The sequence below is a fragment of the Rhipicephalus sanguineus genome, chromosome 11 (genome assembly GCF_013339695.2).
Source record: "Rhipicephalus sanguineus isolate Rsan-2018 chromosome 11, BIME_Rsan_1.4, whole genome shotgun sequence".
In the NCBI taxonomy this organism is placed as follows: domain Eukaryota; kingdom Metazoa; phylum Arthropoda; class Arachnida; order Ixodida; family Ixodidae; genus Rhipicephalus; species Rhipicephalus sanguineus.
The window spans coordinates 116380695-116400264 of NC_051186.1; the positions used below are offsets into that span (position 1 = coordinate 116380695).

At 46.3% G+C, this 19570-nt stretch overlaps 2 long non-coding RNA genes across 2 annotated transcripts in view; both read left to right on the forward strand.

The window, feature by feature from the left end:
* Positions 1-17559, forward strand: part of LOC125760355 (uncharacterized) — a 43748-nt gene extending 26189 nt beyond the window's left edge. The window contains exon 3 of the long non-coding RNA XR_007417915.1: positions 17375-17559. This is a non-coding gene — a long non-coding RNA (uncharacterized LOC125760355). The remainder of the gene's footprint in view (positions 1-17374) is intronic.
* LOC119374383 (uncharacterized) overlaps positions 1-19570 on the forward strand; it is a 239275-nt gene that overhangs the window by 55409 nt on the left and 164296 nt on the right. The gene's annotated exons all lie outside the window — the stretch shown is intronic.

The window sequence follows — 19570 nt, forward strand, 5'->3', positions numbered from 1 at the left end:
GTATATAAACCAGTGGAGAGTATGTACCCTGATGATGTCACGTGAATCACTGTTCTGACATCACGAAGTGCACCAAAAGACAAGAAACGCCAAGAGGGAATAACGCGCTCGTTGTTTTTGTTTTTGTTGTATTTTCAGAGGCTGTTGGGGCCCCTTTATAAAAACAGGGCGTGCAAACACGGACACAGGAGAGTAGTCAAGACACCAGAAACGCCGCTAACAACTAAAAAATCACACAGCGGCGGAACCGAAGGTAGACACAACTATTTATCTGCGCCAGGGGCGTAGCCAAGGGGGGGGGGGGTTCAAACCCCCCCGAAATTTTTCAATTTTGCTTGCGGATATAGGCACGCACACATACAAACGCACGCACGAACATACATAAAGTGTGGTTGGACCCCCCCCCCGAAAAAAATTTCTGGCTACGCCCCTGATCTGTGCATTACCACGTAAGAGGCCGTAACTATCAATGAAGTGCGAGTAGTGGTCTACGTGACAGATGGCTGTTCACTATCTCGTCTTTTACTTTTCTCTTATGTCCGTGTTTCCACGTCATGTCTTCTTAACATGAATACCTACCAACTAGCTCAGCTATATTCTAAGTTTGTCATTCTCTTTACCGCTGTATGTATTTATCAATTTACTCGAGTAAGAATGAAAGGAAAAAGTGTAATAATGCACAGAGATATATATTGTTACGGGGAGACAACAGAAGAAGGCTGTATTTACAGTATTTACACAACCACAGAGGTAGGTGCGACAAACAAGATGGCGAAAGCAGCAACGAACACGTCCTCTTCCTCTTCGTCCTCTAGGTAAGCGGCACATAACATTACCCGCCGGCGGTGAAAGCACCGACTCGGTGCGCCCGGGCAAAGACGGTTGCGAGGATGGTCACTATACACACGCGTCGGTGGGTTCCGGTATGTGATAGGATTTCAGACGGACAACGTGAACAATGTCGGTGCGGGGCTGAGTCGACGAGGACGAAGACAATGGCTCGATTTCATACGTCACGTCGGTCACTTGGCGGCATACACGGTATGGTCCGGTGTACGGGAAGAGGAGCTTTTCAGAAAGCCCAACACGTCGTGCTGGAGACCAAAGGAGGACAAGAGATCCAGGAAGAAAGTGGGCGTTTCTGTGACGGCGATCGTAGCGAGATTGTTAGCCCGCTTGCGATTCGGTTAACCGAACGCGCGCAACTTGACGTGCATGGCCGGCGCGGGCAATAGCTTCTTGAGGGTACTCAGTAGGTGGGTACATGGAAGGCGGCATCATCGTGTCCATAGGAAACGCTGGATTTCGGCCGAATAAGAGAAAGAAAGGCGAATAACCAGCCGTCTCGTGCCGGGACGTGTTATACGCGAACGTCACAAAAGGCAATGTCGTGTCCCAGTCTTGGTGGTCGGCCGACACGTACATTGCTGGCATGTCGGTAATGGTCCTGTTCATCCGCTCCGTCAAGCCATTCGTCTATGGATGGTAGGCCGTGGTTAGCTTATGCTTGGTCGAGCAAGTCGTCAGGATGTCATTGATGACCCTGGAAAGAAACTGTCTGCCACGGTCGGTCAAGAGCTGGCGCGGTGCCCCGTGTTCAAGGATGACGTTATGGAGCAAGAAGTCTGCTACGTCGGTCGCGCAGCTGGTTGGAAGTGCGCGAGTAATTGCAAACCGTGTAGCATAGTCCGTGGCAACGGCGATCAATCGATTTCCCGAGACAAACGTAGGAAATGGACCAAGCAAGTCGAGGCCGACACGATGAAACGGCTCATATAGGATGTCGAGTGATTGAAGACGGCCAGCAGGCGGGAGTGTTGACTTCTTCCGGCGCTGACAAAGGTCCCAGGAGGTCACGTAACGGCGTACCGACCTGTACATTCCTGGCCAGTAGAAACAACGGCGCGCACGATCGTACGTTCGGGATAATCCGAGGTGCCCCGCAGTCGGCACATCATGAAGTTGGGCCAGAACAGTCGAACGAAGGTGTGCCGGAAGCAGAAGCAAGAGGTCAGGACCGTCAGGTATGAAACTGCGACGAAGCAAGGTGCCATCGCGTAGCACGAAGAGACGAAGGGAGGAGTCAGGAGTCGGTGAGTTGAGGCGGTCAATGATCTTGCGGAGAGTTGGGTCACGGCGTTGCTCAGCAGCGATGTTGAAGAGGTCAGTGATTGCGAGCACAGACGGAATAGTGTCGTTTGCCGAAGGTTCTGGTGGGTCTACGGGATATCGAGACAGGCGGTCAGCGTCCTGGTGCAAGCGGCCAGACTTGTAGACGACAGTGTACGTGTACTCTTGAAGTCGTAATGCCCAACGACCAAGGCGACCAGTGGGATCCATGAGAGAAGACAGCCAGCAGAGGGCGTGGTGATGACTGACAACGGTGAAGGGCCTGCCATACAAATAAGGACGAAATTTGCCGACGGCCCAAACAAGAGCGAGGCACTCTCTTTCTGTTATTGAATAATTTCGTTCAGCTGAGGAGAGAAGGCGGCTGGCGTATGCAATAATGCAATCCTGACCATGCTGAATTTGTCCGAGAGCAGCGCCGATGCCATGACCACTCGCATCGGTAAGTACTTCGGTAGGTGCAGAGTCGTCGAAATGAGCCAACACAGGGGGCGATGATGAGAAAAAGCCGACGCTTGGGCAGGACCCCAAGAGAAGGGGACGTCCTTTTTAAGAAGGCGTGTGAGGGGCTGCGCAATCGCTGCAAAATCTTTAACAAAGCGGCGAAAATACGAGCATAGGCCAAGAAACGAGCGAACGTCCCTGGAAGAACGTGGAGTGGGGAAGTTCGCAACGGCGCGTATTTTTGCAGGGTCAGGCCGTATACCCGCAGCGTCAACAAGATGGCCAAGAACGGTGATCTCGCGGCGGCCAAAGCGGCATTTTGAAGAGTTAAGCTAAAGACCTGCTGTGCGGAAGACTTGCAAAATAGCCGACAAGCGTTGTAAATGGCTTGAGAACGTGGGTGAAAAAACGACGACATCGTCGAGGTAACAGAGGCATGTGGAGCATTTGAAACCCCGAAGTAGGGAGTCCATCATGCGCTCAAATGTTGCGGGCGCGTTACACAGCCCAAAGGGCATGACTTTAAATTGGTAGAGCCTATCCGGTGTAATAAAGGCCGTCTTCTCCCGATCATTTTCATCGACAGCAGTTTGCGAATAGCCTGAGCCAAGGTCTATGGAAGAAAAGTACCGTGCGCCATGAAGAGAATCGAGGTCGTGTCTATGCGCGGCAAAGGGTAGACGTCTTTCTTGGTGATCTTGTTAGGGTGCCGATAGTCGGCGCAGAACCGCCAGGTGTTGTCTTTCTTCTTTACAAGAGCCACAGGGGACGCCCAAGGACTCAAAGATGGCTCGATGATGTTCTTAGCGAGCATCTTGTCGACTTCCGTTTGAATGACGCCGCGCTCGGTAGCAGAGACGCGGTAAGGACGTCGATGAATGGGTCTTGCGTCCCCGGTATCAATACAGCGGGTGACCAGACATAACAATATATATTACTTATCTATTTTATTTATTTATGCACGGTGTACTAGGTCAAGAATCAAAGATAATTCTATCCAGCGAGTTGGGTCGTCGCCCTTTGAGGCTGAAGGACGCGGCAGCGTTAAGGTCAGGCAATACTCGTGATATTTCAGGAGAAGAAAACGATACTACAACTTCTGGGGAGCTATTCTTGATGCGTTGATCCAAAGGAGATGTCTACAGTTCATTTCGGCAGAGCGCATTCAGTGATTCCAAAAAGCGGTGAGCCGTGATGTCAACTCGCTCTTGACCACGTCGCCGCACCGAACCCGCGAGCACATTTCTAGCGTAAGAAGAGAGTGGACAAAATGCTCAGAAACAGGAAATTTTCAAGTCTGATTTTGCATATGAATGTGTCCCAGGTGTTTGAGAACGATGTAGGGAATGCGTACCGACCTTACAGCTGCGTTAGACGAGCGGCCGCATTAAACCTAAATCGATGGCTAACATGACCAAAATACATGTGCACCAAAAATCGGATCTCTGAGAGCTGCGTTCGTTGCATTGAAGCGAATTCCGTCCCTATAATTTGTGTCGAGTGTTTGAAAGCTTCGTGATGTCATGATGGCGCTGCAGAACAAGAACCGGAAACAGGGAGCGCGCTTCTCGCTGAGCTTCCGCTGTTCAGCAGCTGCTGAAATGGACAGTTCTTTACACATACACATCGAGAAGAGCTCCTCCGGGGAAGTGCTGTATTCAGATTTCTTATTCGAATTAAAAGAAAATACTAACGGCGGCGCGCCGCAATCACTGCGCGGCGGCGGCGTGATCTCTCTTGGGACTTCGGCGGCGGTGCGAGCGGCATGACCAAGAACAGGCGCCGGCGGCGGCGCGGCGCAGCGCGGTGGCACACACCTCTACTACGAACTAGCACGGAAGGGCTGTTAGCATTAAGAATTCACAACAGGCTGGACGAAATTATAGAGTTTCAACGCCCGGCACTTATCTATTTCCCTCGGACATCCGGGCGGGTCGGGAGATTTTGGCGCCTGGTGGAATTTTCACAATAGTTCAGGAAGTGCGGATGGTATCTCTTGGCTGTGCCGTTAGACAGGTACTCGTGGTTAATCCTATATCTAGGAACATGCACCTTCAATTTAACATCGTAAGAAGAAGGGCTAGAGCGGAGAAAAATTTGGACCATGTACAATCAAAGTCAGGATCGTCGACCATCACGGAGGCTGCTCGTGCGGATAGGAATCCCTATGTGGCCGTTGTGGTCTCAGAGCAAGGTACATTAGCGTCGGCATGCTCTGTCAAGGCAACCTCTCCGGCTATAGCTGAACAGGTATTAATCGCACGAGAGCTTTTCGATTCCTTCCGCTTTCATATCCATTCTGATTCACGTTCGACGGTTAGAGCCTTTGCCTCTTGCAGGGACTCCCTGATTGTTGCTAGGGTTCTGAGAGGTAGGGCCATGACTCTACACGAGATCAATTGGTTGCCAGCTCCATGATCGGCAGCATCACTGACTCGCGCCCAGGCGCGAGGACTTGCCTTCCGCGCTCTGCTTGACGGCCCGGGCTTTCTGGACTGCTCCGTGCCGCCCGGGGCAAATCCTCTTTGTGGGGATGCGGCTGATCGATGGTCGCGAGACGTTCTAGGTACATTCAACGAAGTCACTTCGCATTATCGTTTGGATTGTAGGATCTTCCCTAAACTGCATTCGCATCTTACCAGAGGACAAGAAATCACACTCAGGTTGCCGCAGACAGGGGTTTACTGCGGTACAGCTATCATTTCGGTTGATATGGACCTATCTCTTACTGTACCGACTGTGGGTGTGCGTGCACATTTTATCACATGACGTGGGACTGTCCCGACATACCCAAAGAACTCATGACGCAAATCATCCCAAGACAAGGCTTTTATTCCGCCATCAAAAGTACAGATCGTGGCCGTCAGCTTCGGGCAATCTCAGGGGACCATGATGCCGTGGGCAGGTACTCTCTGCCAGTCACATCTTTAGAGCGGCCCGCAGGGGGTCGGGGTAAAGCCCGACTCCCTGCGACACAAGACAGGGGTATATCGTAGACCACGCCAACCTGGCAATCGACATATGTCTTGTGGCAAGAAGTACGTAGGCCAAACAGAGCAGTGCTTAAACGACAGGATCATACAGCACTGCAGCAATGTTAGGAATGGCAGAGAGGGTCACCTGGCGATACATTGCAGAGATTGCAAGTGTGTACCGGATTTTCGCGCATGCTCCGTAGTCACCAAAATTCGAGACAAGTGCAATAGGTTAATAATTGAGGCTAAGCATATTATTGAAGCCGGTGTCCGCTCCGTGAGTGTGGCCTCCGTATCTTTATCACAGAAAGAGTTGCGGTATCTGAATGTGACTGCGCAGCAATGAAACGTGACAACACTGTCTGTATAAATAGCACCTCGTTTTGTCTTGGAATAAACGTTGTTGGCAGTGGCGCCCTGTGTGTGTGTCTCCCTTTCCGTCCGTGTCCACTTCGCGCCTAATATTCCGAATCATGCAATACCAACACGCCCAGTTGATCAGCCTCACACCTGAGATTTATCTCCGTGCACCTCTAGGCACACATGGATATGCCAAAGATATGGGAATTAACAGGGGCAGTAATTGAAAGCACAAACTGCCAAATCGGATACCATGCCCTCAATTTCGGCACTTGCGGTCACTTGCAGCATTCTCTTTGGGAGTAAGCTAGCACACCTCATGCATATCAAGAGCTGCCCCAAATCGTGCTTTAATAAATTTGTTAGAGTATATGCTGTTCCTGTGTGGCAGTAAGATTGGGAAAGAAGCAAGAAAAAGTACTCGTTTCGCAAGTTAACTCAGGGGTTAATGTTTACCGAACTTATGCTTAATGGAACACGTCTCTAGATTTTCGTTCTGGCGTGACATGACAAATTCTTTCTTTCAAAGAACACCCAAAACTATTAAACCACGTTCTGCCTAAGTTTGCTGTCTTGATCAGAGAGGGTGGGTGTTACACAACGAGTAAATTTCTAAGTGAAATGGTTAGGGCACTCAGACTTTTAAAATACCTCTCTCGTATTGAATATCTAGTACTTTGACGGGTAACCTCTTAAAATCGGAATTATAGGCATTATATTCCTAAAACCGTTTTGCCGGATATTGTACAGAAAACGTCAGGGCAAAGATGGGCGGAAAGGTGTGAAATGAATGATGATGAAAGTGGGAATGAAAACATTTTTAAACTGTGTACTAATACATTGCCTCTGAAAACAGGGCTCAAAGAAAACAGGGTGTATATACTGTGCTGGTAAGTGCTCGCGCAGTTGTCGCGCCTGAGTCGCAACGCGCTCTCTTGACTTCTGTATCTGTGGTAACGGAATCCACAGGGCAATGACGTCTCGAGGCGCCCATATACGAGCGGAAATAAACGCCGGGGCTCTTCTCTGCGTGTGCCTTCCGGGAGCTGCGTATCACCGGCGTGATCGTTGATCGTCAAGTAGTTGGTCGCACGGTTGCCGGAGTCCGCATCAACACGACATATACCCTGCGGCTAAACATGTACACCTTGCAAGGAGTCAGAATCAATCGAACATGCGTTATAGACTGCTGAATTGCGCTTCAGGTCAAGTCAGTACAACTTATGATACAATATTCGTCCTCGGTCCTCAAAGCATCTGGAGAAACCACAAGCTCTAAGGAATGGTGATTAGATCCCATAACAGTGAACAAGAGTTCAGTGTTATCGGTGCTGAGTTAACTGAGTGTGTCAGCAAACTACGCGAAGTGTGCCGAAAATTGGAGTGACCGAGAAATGTTTTTATCGATGGCTGCTGTTCTCAAAATGAATGTATTGTAATCTCAACGGAATGTTGAAAACGCTGCGCTAGGGAAGTGCGTTTAATGTTTGGCAAGAAGAGGAACATAGGCGTAGCCCAGTAGTTCAGGCACGTTCTTTCGGTGCGTGAGCACCCGGCGTTCAGAAGCGGAGTGAAGACTGACAGGGGCCCTGTGAGTCTAAGGGGCCCTGTGAGCCTAAATTATGAGTTGTCTATGGTGAATGCATAAATGCACTCATCATACACAACTCACAGGCGAAAACGATCTGCTTTTTCTTCTCTGTCGAAGTGTTTATCCTGCCCCAATGCCCTCTGGATGCTTTTTGCGCCTAACGTTGTTTTGCACTGCCTCCAGGATCAGAGGCACAATGGCTGGTGTTGCACTTCCTCCGTGATTGACCCATCTTTTACCAAGCAAGGATGTAATGTGATGGTCGTCACCATGTGACGTGAAGATGACGTCACCCATTTCGGCGTTCTCTGACGTCATAATGACGTTATATAGCACCATCATCACGTGAGGATGATTGTTTGCATCACTCGTGGTGACGCCGACGCGAGACGTTGGTCAATCTTCGTGTTTCATGTGGCATCTAAGGCGCCTCAAGATTGATGTCATTTATTTCTTTATGGCAGTGATTGTCTTACGTGACAGAGGTACAGACATACGGACGGAAGGTTTCTTCGATGAGACCGCATAGAAATACTCAACCATTTAAAAAGTTGCAGCGCTAACTAGCGCGCTGCAAGAGTCTTTTGTTAGTGTTTGAGATATGTAAGCGACAGTGAACATGGCTTGAACACGTACATTGAATGTGAAGTAATTTTGAGATTTTAAGCACAGTTATTTGCACAAACTGCGCACCTAATGCAATCGTGGGACTGAATGGAGTAGCAGCTTTGAAAACAAGACAGGACGACAATGAGGAGGGCTGATTATTCTAGTGAGGCCATGAGGCAACCCGAACTCCACGTATCAATCACAGTACCTGTTCATCATATTTAGTGGCCCTTGATTGCGCGTTAGCCAAGCTACGTCGACCATTTAATTGCACATTTTGCGCCCCAAGCCCACGTCAGGAAGAAACTTTGAGAGGAGCCGAAGCACATTTCGGTCATGCACACATAGTTATCTATGGAATCCCTTTATTATGTGGTGGTTTTAGGAAACGTGATCTATGATGCAACCATGTAGAAGGTGAAAAAGTTTGCAGAAAGTGTTTTATTGTGCGTGCGCTTTGCAAACGTGGAGAAATATGCGCACATAGCATTCGCAGAATTTGTGCTTTGCGAGCAAGCACTGTCAAAAAAGGGATGTAGTAGCACTCTACGTGAAAGTTGCAGGAAGGGCGGAGCAGTGAACGGCCTGCCCTTTGGCGATGCTGCGTTCACGGGCAAGTGCACGCTGGCGTAACCGTGTAGCCTGCTTGGCGTCCTTGGCCGGAAAGAAAACCTTCGTTGGTGATGTGATGGCGTCCTATCATCTCCTTTTGCGTTTGCTCACCCTCACATTGCTCCTTGGGTTAGAGGTGAGGCTCCGAAAGATGAACATGCATGTGCTGACGTAGGTAGCTGCAGCCTTGAAGAAAAGTCCGCTTGTAGAAACGTTGGCTCGACCGACACCCCATGTTCCAAGGATTTTTCATCACGTTTATCTTTACCGGCATGACTACTGGCCGCTACACCGTCACAACCGCCAGGAATTATCTCAAGTGAATGTGACATGTAATACATGATATATCTAGCAATATTCCGCCATGAGAACCTCAAATTTGCGCAAAAATTTTGTAACGTGGCTTACATAGCCGTTTTCATGTTGCTGGATCAATTTATCCTTAATTAACCTATAATACACCGTCTCCTCAATGAACGTTAGTGCTCACTGCATATTCATAGAATACATTATGGTTATCTTACGTCACCTAGACATTTCTTTTGGCGTAATTGTAAATGTGTTGGAAGCAAATATCGCATTTTACTGATTTTTCGAGAAGGTTGGACACTTTTTTTGAAACACCCTGTATGTGTGGTTGTATCGGTTGTATGTTATGATCTTTCCCATTTCAACAAGGCAATGGCTTGCACCACGAAGTTTTTACTGACTACAATTACAATCGAAGTTGTGTACATGGAAGCGATTCTTATCATAACACGAGCCGCGAGGCTCTCGCTCCTCTCTCTCTCTCTCCTGTTCTAGCCATTATTATGAGTTGCTGAACTCGGCGTACACTGCATGTATCAACATCTGTATTAACAGTAGGCCGAAATTTAGGGAGTCAGCCGATTTCTCTGTCATCTGATAATTAAAAAATCAACTAATAAACGTTCGCAACAACGCCAACGTTGCGTTGAGCTGCTTGCGAGGAGCGCATGCAGGGGTAATGCATCAGCAATATTCTGTTCTATTACTGCTCCTAAATGACGTGATAGTCTGTAAGCCGCCCCCCCCCCTTCCCCGCAAAATTGGTTCGGGTTTCGGAACGCAGTTTCGCAACTAGTGTGATTGAAAAACTCTAATTTCAATTCAGCCTTGACAAATGGATGTATGTAGGTTAGCATACCTGGATAGGGTTGAAACCTTGTGTCCGGATGTCAGCTCGCACCACCTAGCCGTGACTCTTGCATTTTAACGCGATAGCGTTAGAGAGCTCGTATCGCAGAAATTCCGCCGTCGGCGTCGGGGCCGTTGGTTGTGAGCGAAAAATCATCATCTTGTCCGTGACCGAAAAATCGAAAAAGCTGCAAATAAAATAAATAATAAAAATGTTGGGTCCGAGTGAGAATGGAACCCAGGCCGTCTGCGTGGCAAGCAGGTGTTCTACCACACAGCCACGCCACTGCTTGGAGCTGCACTGAAAGCAACTTTCATGCTTCCCAAAAATACGCGTCCTGTATACAGGTGTCAAAGTACGAGATGTAATATCGGAGTAATATTGCGTTGTACAAGCGTGCATTGCCATCGGGCGTCACACCATGTCAATATCATAACGACTTGGTGGTTTAAAGCCAGCCGCCCATTACAAAAGGCACATATTACTGAGAGTATTCCCTTAAGACCACGTAGTGGTTGCATAGCAGCTTCGAAAAAGTTTCTCGCGCATAATAACTCCTGGTTTAAAGCATGCTACCCATTACATAAGGCACACACCTCAGTGCGCGCATTCTGTTAAACACTCGTAGTGTTGGAACTGCGCACTAGGAACAGAATATCGCTATCGCGTTCAACTCTTAAAGGCGAAGCTTAAGCGTCCCCCAATTTTTTTACTTCATTTTGTAGTTTGATTCAATGTATGAACCAATAAATTGTATACTATGAACTGATGGGCTAGTTGGTGAGCCATTATGATTGATGAAGCAGCGCGCGAACGCCACAGTCACGAAGACATATCCGCAAACACAATCCAGAGCTTGTGTCTGGGTCATTTTTATGTGTGCGTGATTCTGTCGATCTATTCAGCGCCGTTTCATCAAATATCAATAAATAGTTAATTCACAAGCTATTCACTCTCTCCTTCACTGGCTATGTTTCTATAACTTTCCGCCGCCAATTTTACAATCCTTTATTCATGCTGATTCCTTTAGAAGTGCCATGGGATATTTAAAACCTTATGTTTCGGCAACATTTCATCGGCCGTTTATTGATTTTATAAAGCTACCAGTCCAACCTTTGTGTGCTTTGATTATTCTCTAGTTGAGTGCCAGGTATTTTAGGAAAAGCCCTATTTTGTCAGGTAGTTACCGCTTCCGCGTTCAGGTCACATGCTTTCTCTCTGTGGATGTAAATGCACACTAGGTTAATAATGAAATAAGACACTGTTCATGATAAAATTGATGCATCTCATTGAGTATCGATTATGTGCTCGCCACGCATAGTTTGTAAGGGAATCGAGAAATTCCTGAGAAAACCAGTAACACGCCCACTACGTGCATAGACCATTAGCGCAGCCAGGCTTTCGGATGATACATTTGCTCTCTGCTTGATTTTTTTTTACATTTCGTGTATGTCTATGCACACACACACATGCAAACATGCGCACGAACATCCCCTCATGCGCGGCCTTATGACTTACGTATTACCGATCAAAGGAAGTCACTGCTCCTAAATGGAAGGAACAGTAACACTGGAACTTTCTCAAATACATAAACCTCCGCCAATGTAGATATCTTGCCATGCACACTAACATCTGTATTTTGATGTTATCGACCACTGTCACTAAATCTCGAAGTATGACAGGTCACAAACCATCATACTCTCAAGGATGGAGCCATAAAAGTTGCACGTCAGCAAAAGGAATTTTTGTGTTTTTTATTGTGTTTATATATATATATATATATATATATATATATATATATATATATATATATATATATAGAGAGAGAGAGAGAGAGAGAGAGAGAGAGAGAGAAAGAGAGCCAAAGAGGCAGAGAGTTACCGGAAGTCTCGCGTCGTACTGGCATTTCCGCAGCACTCCTAGCGTCATTTAACAGTCGGTTTCAGTTTAATATTTGCAGTCAGAAACCCTTCATTAATTGAGGATATTATAAAATATTTCTATAATTGTTCGCGCATAGCAGCGTGTCCTAGCTGGAACCATATGAACAATACAGGCGACGTGTCCAAACTACCCGTGAATGTGTAACTGCCGCTTGAAGAAACGTCCCTTCCGATTACAAAAATAGCTGTTCTGTGACGCTGTAGTCCGCAATCATAGCGTTTCTTTGTTCAAATAAAATTATACCAACATTCCTTACATCGTTTGCACTTGCGCAACGATATGGGTGCTTTGCACAGTACCAGAAGAAACGATGAAAACGACGTGCTTAATTTGTATCGTAGGGCCCTTTTAAAGGTGTAGAAACGTGAGCAGATGGCAGTTCTTGATGCACACACAGAAGCTTTGTTCGACGGCTGTCGATGAGTAGTGCCACGACAATAGGCGTATTGTTCACCGATTACCAAAAGGGGGATCTTAAGGGCTCGTTCTTCCTTGCTGGGCACAACCTTACCGAAAACAAACAGATAATGAAGTCATGGAAGGTATGGGGGACGTCACTTGTGGTGTTTTATCTGTACTGTAGTAATTATGATGTAATTGCGAAGAAAGTAATGTGGACACAAAGTCAACTTGTCGCCAGGACGGACCAAACCTGCAATTTTCGGATAACGCGTCTGATGCTCTACCAACTGCGCTATAGCGGCGGTTGTCCTCCCGTCCACTTTATCGGGTGTAGCGATGCACAGTACAGCAATGCAAAAAACACTTTCTGAACACACAGTGCCAGGAGAACAATTGTGCATGGGCCATGCGCAGAACTGCAGGCTCTCGCGGTGTCGAAGACGGCGCCGCTACCGCATCCTTGAAGTTGTCATAGTTGTGTGCAATACCGCTGCTGTACAACCATTCTGCGTTCTCATTGCAAGTCGTGGTTTTATATACTCGTAGTGGATTTCAAAGCCGTGACATGCAGAGGAGAATTGGTGCGTCGATACATCGGTACTTAAAGTAGTAGACTATAGGATTAGTAATAAAGTAATAAATTTATAAGCATGCATGCAAATCTATAGTATGTATGTATGTATGTATGTATGTATGTATGTATGTATGTATGTATGTATGTATGTATGTATGTATGTATGTATGTATGTATGTATGTATGTATGCAGATAAAACGCGAACTGACGAAGCAGATATGACGAATTTTTTCCTAATATGAACGAGCAAAATATACGAGCATTTCTTTCCAGTTTTCACACACGCAGGTTTTTCTTCAAGTGTGGGCACTAGCATTAATGCACTAAAACATCTATCTGCCCTGCTAACGACACTAGTGTTGTTTAGGAGAAGCTGCACGCCACGCCCATGTGCGGAACAATGGATCGCCTGTCGGTAGCCCTCTTACGTATCAGTCTTACGCTTTTATGACTTTCATAAGCGCTCAACATTTGTAAGAGGTCTTACGCTCTTACTAAGTTCAGCTGGTAGTCGGTTTGTGTTCACTGTTGAAGAACGTCATGTTTGTAAGGTGTAAGACGAATGACTGCTTAGCATATTTGTAAATGCGAGTACGTGGAGGACACCAATACAGTGCCAGCAACGAACACCAGCAGGCTGTCTTCAACTAGCGGAAAAGCCTATTTATTGCGGCTTCCACTTCAATAGTATTATTTTTAGAGCCAAATGCACACACATCGCTAATGAACCACGCGAGAGGTAAGCATGCGCCATCGATATTTTGTTAGCAAGGAAGGAGGAACGGCTCAAACAGGCATTGGATGTAGGTACATTTTATCGCCTTAAAATGCCCCAGTCTGCAAAAGCCAGTTTCTGCCGGAAAACGGGCGAAGAACTCATGACGCTTCGTAGCATATCGTTTAATGAATATCTTAGGCAGTGTTGCGTACAAACTAATGCATCTCTCGGTCGGGCGCCACCACCTAGAACAGCCGCGCTGCTCAACATAGAGGAATGACATGACATGTTCCGTCGTAACGTAAACCATTCTCGCTTAAAAATAAACAAGAAATGACACCGTATATGTCAGTGGTGTCGCACAATAGATACACATTCAAACCTGAGCGTAGGAAAACGCCGGGGCAACGCAACATTCATGAGGTATATGCTATTGTGCAAGTGCTCGGTTTAAGCAAAAGCGGCTAAACTGCCTGAAAGCTGCAGTTGCACGAGCAGCATACTTCGCACAGGCTCTAGAGCAACAATGAAACCAGCGTGCCTGTGCATGATTGCTATTTGGATTGTGTTGTTGATAACAAATATTGTTTGTCATAATATGACAACTATTCGCAAAAAGAAGGCAAGTACGCACGATTTTTCTTGCAATAACAGTAACCATCGAAAGGCGAGGCTTAGCCACTGTGAGTTATTGCCGGACAATCAGTGGCTAAATCTAGTTAGAAGACCAGTTCAATGATGAAATACAACCGGTTCCCATATTTCAGTTGCATGCATTTAAATGCTTGAACGACTGTATCATGACAAGTAAACCTTTTTTCGAATTGTTAATCCAATATATTTCGCTTGTGGATCTTTAGGTATGATGAGACATGGCGCTCTATATTGTGAGTTCTGTTATATCAAAATGTGAAATTGATATGAAGTTCATTTCACGACTACATTCCACCTAAAGAGGATGTGCCGTATTGAAAATATCCAGGCAACAGGGCATGGATCGGAAGTGCGGCAAAATAGCAAAAACGTTGCGTCGGTGGTTAGGCAGAGTTTGTAACTCACTAAGCGATTCAATAAATAATAAAGATGTTCGGACCGCGAATCTCTAACTTTGCACCGTTAGCACCGCATCGCGATGCTCTAATGACTACACAAAACGCCACGCTTACGGCGCTAGCCTCTCCTCCGCCTGCAAGTCGTGATTTTACTATGCGCCTTGATGAACAGCCCGCACGAGCCCACGCGCTCAAGAACTACAAGTATGGACAACCTTTATTGTAAAGACATCATACTACGTCAGTTGAGAAAAATACAAGATTCATGTAAATGCGGCACCGGCGTGCAGCTTGGCAAAACTTTTCTTCACCGCTTGCACGAAGCGTTCTTATCCCAAAGCCATATCTGCCGTGCTATTATGCCAGATTTAGGCTTGCCGGATGACTTTTCCCGATGTAATAGTCTGAATGCATCCGCGCGTGCGTTACTTTGTGTATGCGCGGGCACGTGCACACGTGTGAAAGTATCAGTTTATGCGAGAGCCTATGGGACTGTGCGCACGTTTGTTTGTATTCACGTGAGATGATCTATGTTTTCTACTTGTCCTGAGAAATCGTTTCCTCTCGTATGAGACTGATCGAGTAGCTGGCAGGCACCAAATTGTATATAGACGTCTGTGGGTGTATGTAGATGAGTGTTAGTGCCTGTATTTCACCTGTCATTTTAATCCCTGCACCGGTTAAGAAAAAAAATTGATGGTTGTGTTACAATATATTGAGATATCATATCCTAACACAATATTCGTTACAACCTCTTGTTCTTATGTTTACACATTCGTGCGAAAAGAACAATGCAAAATGAAATACTTTCCCTTAACAAGAAAGAGACAACCACCTGTTTGTAGCACGAAGCCACAAGGAAATTCATACGGATTTCTCAGAAATAAAGCCTCTTAGTCGCCGAAAAAGTCGTCCTGGTCCGGGGTTCGAACCCGGGACCAACGCCTATCCGGGGCGGTCGCTCTACCAATTCAGCTAACCAGGAAGCTAGCAATTGGCAGCGCGATGGTGAATTCATCGACAACTCGAACCAACTGGACACATATTCCAAATTAGTTCTGCGGAACCCCGCAAGGTGGCGAAAGGGTTAAGAAAGGGAAAATTTTCCCTTTATTCACCCTTCCGCCACCTTTCAAGATTCCGCAGAACTGATTTGCAATATTGCCCCTTAACAAACTTCTGATTCTCGCTAACATATACGTCCAAGTTTGAAAAAAATATATATTTTATGTCACTTCCAGTAGGTGCAGCGTGGATGCTTCCCGTAAATTTAAAAAAACACAGGTACAACTGGCTAGCGCTCTCGTTTGCGAGATGTGTCCGTTGTGATTTCTATACTCGACAACTTTTACTCACATCATTTCCAACAGGGCGTGGGATTTGCTATGCACTTTCTGTGCGACTGAGCTTGGTGTCGTGTGCCGAAATCAGACGTTTCTCGTGAATGACGACAATACGGTAGAACTCGCAGCGCTCGCCGAACGTTCCTCTACGAGGAGAATGTTGATGGTGTCGCAACTGTCGCTCACGATTGCACCTATCCTACTATATTCTTCGCTTTGCTTCCACCCCTCCAAAATTCTCTTATATTCTCATAAACCGCCATTTTTATGAAATAAAGTAATTTCGCTAGTCTAGTAAAACGGGTCATTCGTGATAACTGAGCACAAGACAGCAAACATGATGGGTATTGTCATTTTCGGTAAGCTTGCTCTATTCTCACATTTATTGCCACGACAGCTTGAAAAGCGCCTTGAAAATGTGGCGTAGGTGCGATCTCTTCTTTTGTTAGCCATCGCACGTGAAAAGAAAAAAAATTGACCACAGGCACTACCATATGGGTCGCCATATGTACGGGTTTACCTAGTTGGGTACAAGATAGGTTTGCTTCAAAAGGTACAGTTCGGCAGCTATTGCGCTGCGCATTGCTATGTCCACGCCAAACCAGGTGCTTTTAGATTATGGGTTAAAAGTCAATTTGATATTAATAAAAAAAACGTGAAGTTGCTGCTATTGCAAGTACTATTGAAATGCACGAAAAAGTATTTCACGACAGCGGCTAGAACACAATAGCATTTCCAGAATAATTTCTCGTTAGAAACAATGCATACAAAGGCATAAGAAAACGCGTATTACTCTCACCAAGGAAAAAAATCGCCCAGAGGAAAGACAGTCTTCGCACACTTTTGTGAACTGTTTCAATGCAGGGACCATTGATTATATCATGTTCCAATGCTACCGCTTCAATAAACAATGGGAGAGGCTGTTCTGTGCCTTGCAATAAACTAGCCATATGCATTTTACAAAAAAAAAACTGAGTTTCTAGCCTGAAAACTAAGGAGTCAAAAATGCGCTGTTTCGCCGAAAAGATGAAACAATGAAGGTGATATAAACATGCTGGAGCATGATATGAAGCAAGGCAAGCAGCTAACTCCTTTGGATTTACGTGAGCATGTTGAAAACAGCGCAGAAACGACACGGATAAAACAAGATAGAAGGACACACCATAGCGATAAACTAGCAACTAAACGTTATTTGAAAATACAGGCCCAGTAAATACATACTGACAACCTGTCACCAATGTGACCAAATCGCACATGACACCAGGAGGCACATTTCTGAATTCTGAAGACAAAGAACAGGCATAAAAACTTCAATCACTTCCACGTGAACCGTCGAAAGAAAGATTGCTATGGCCCTATCATGCAATGCAATTCCATCTTATGCGCTGCAATAGAGGGGGAGATAATGCACTGCTCACCCCTCTTTCTAATGTGAAAAACCTCAATTATTTCTCTTGTAGTGAAACGAGGATGACAACAAAGCACACAAGCATGCAAGCCGCAATGTCAATAGTATCATGGGACACGAGCACTTGCTTGCCTGGATTTTGGTTGCTTGACGTCCGCCCTTCTCCGACGCTTTACTCTTGCCGTATCTCGACTTTTCCTGGGCACGCGTCAATAAACTACGTTACGCTCTTGTGAAGTGCATATGATGAATTGATGGCACCTCAGTTTCATGAAACTAAGATACACAATCGCACTGCGAAATTGTACCACATGCCAGTGATGATTTCCCTACAAAGAACGGTTCTGCTCTAACCACCTAATATTAGAGCAACAATCCGCCTGAGCTGCGTGCCCACGACCATATGAAAAACGAAGTAGGTAGACAACGCTCATTTTGCACGGCACAAAAAGGGGCATGCTTTATCTGACATCCTTTCCTAATAACTCGTGACACGTCCTGTTTAGCTTCATCTCTACGATGCCACAAATTCAGCACAACATATTAGGCGCCGAAAAAATCACAACACCAAAACTATTGGCAACATTCTCCGAACCATGAGATATTTTATGGGGATACGGAAGCACAGCTAAGAGACTCCCTTGCATGATAGTTAGTAGTGATCGCCTTGCATGCTAGTGAATACTGTTTCTTGGAACGTTTTGGACGATAGTAATCTCCCTTGCGGCTGTTCGCTTAGAAGCGAGTTGAATTGTTTTGGTCTTGTTGGTTTTTAGATTTCAGAATGGTGCCATCCGACGTCATCTCTGAAGTGGTCACATGGTTGACAGGTTGTAAATATTTAGGTGTGTCTGTATCTTGAAATGAAATTTATTTGTGAGTTTAGCGCCTTGCTGTGTCTTTCTATCTTTTTTTGCATACGTACTTTTTGCGCTGTTTTCAAGATGTTTAAGTACCATAACCAACAAGCCCAGCTATCAATTCGTGTTGATCCAATAAGCGGTGACTTTTTCAGTCATTGCCGTAAAGTAATATGACTCCTAGAGCTAGCGAGGTAGCCTTCGTGCTGTCTAGCGCATCAACGCAGAGTAAGCGGTGAAAGCACAAAACGCACAAGGGTATGAGCTGTCTGCTTATCTCTGTCCAGATGGCGCGCAGGCCACCACGCGCAACCGTGCCATCATAGTTCTCAGCTCATCCTCGAGCGACGCAGGCCCCACTCCGGCATTCCTTCATGCGCCTTCGCGCGACGGAGGCAGCCTCCATCTTTTACTTTTGCTTGACAAAGTGAATAAACGCTTACCTATTATAAAGGAAAAATTTCCAGGAAAGCTCTAGAAATTCCTGCGATAAGAACAAAGAACAAGAAAGCATCCACCAAACATATACATCGTTGGGTATAAAAGGCATGCGTCCCTCCTAGATAATGAAGCAGCCAATGCTTTCGCCGGAGCTCATGATCGCCGGGCTTTTCGACAGAACGCGCAAAGGACTGACGACGCTCCCAAAACGTACAGCGGTATTTGGCAACATTAGTGTCTAGAAAGAACTTATTCACCACGTCACCTCAGCCTAACTACGGTAGGCGCAGTAACCCTCAGTTAATTGCAGACGAATACATTCGTTCACAGCACCTAATTCACCAAATTTCAACGACTGAGCACTCAAACTCCTACACGCGTTGTGATGCTGAACACACCCTGTACCATTTCATATGGGGATGCGTACAGTATCTTGACACATTAGGGAATCAAGCATTAACGGAATGGCAGTTGGAGGCCAACCTATCAGACAGGACCCGAATAATCAGCGCTACCTGATAAAACCTGCACGAGGGATGTCCATGGCCCGCGGTTAGCTGTGCCACCATCTTGGGCTCACACTGTGTTTGCTCAGGATCAAAGTATATTCCCCTCTTCCTCCGCAGATTTCAGGTGGATGGGCTCTTACGACCAGTGTGACACTGCTAGTGTGTGTCGATCATCCCCAGGAGAATTTTTCTGGGTATCCTGTGGGCTGTATGTTAGGTAATGTATGTAGGATCGATTATGCGTTTGTCCGCGGTTGATACCACTTCCTGAAATGCTCTCTCTCTATCTTGGGGTTAGGTGGTGCAATGGTTTGTCGTCCCAGTGTTTGGGCTTCGAGGACGTCAGCTCACTTATTGGTTGCTCGTAGTTACTAGTTGTTGTCGATTCGTTCTAAGGCACTTCCACCGCTCTTCTTAATTGCACTGCAAGCTCGTTGA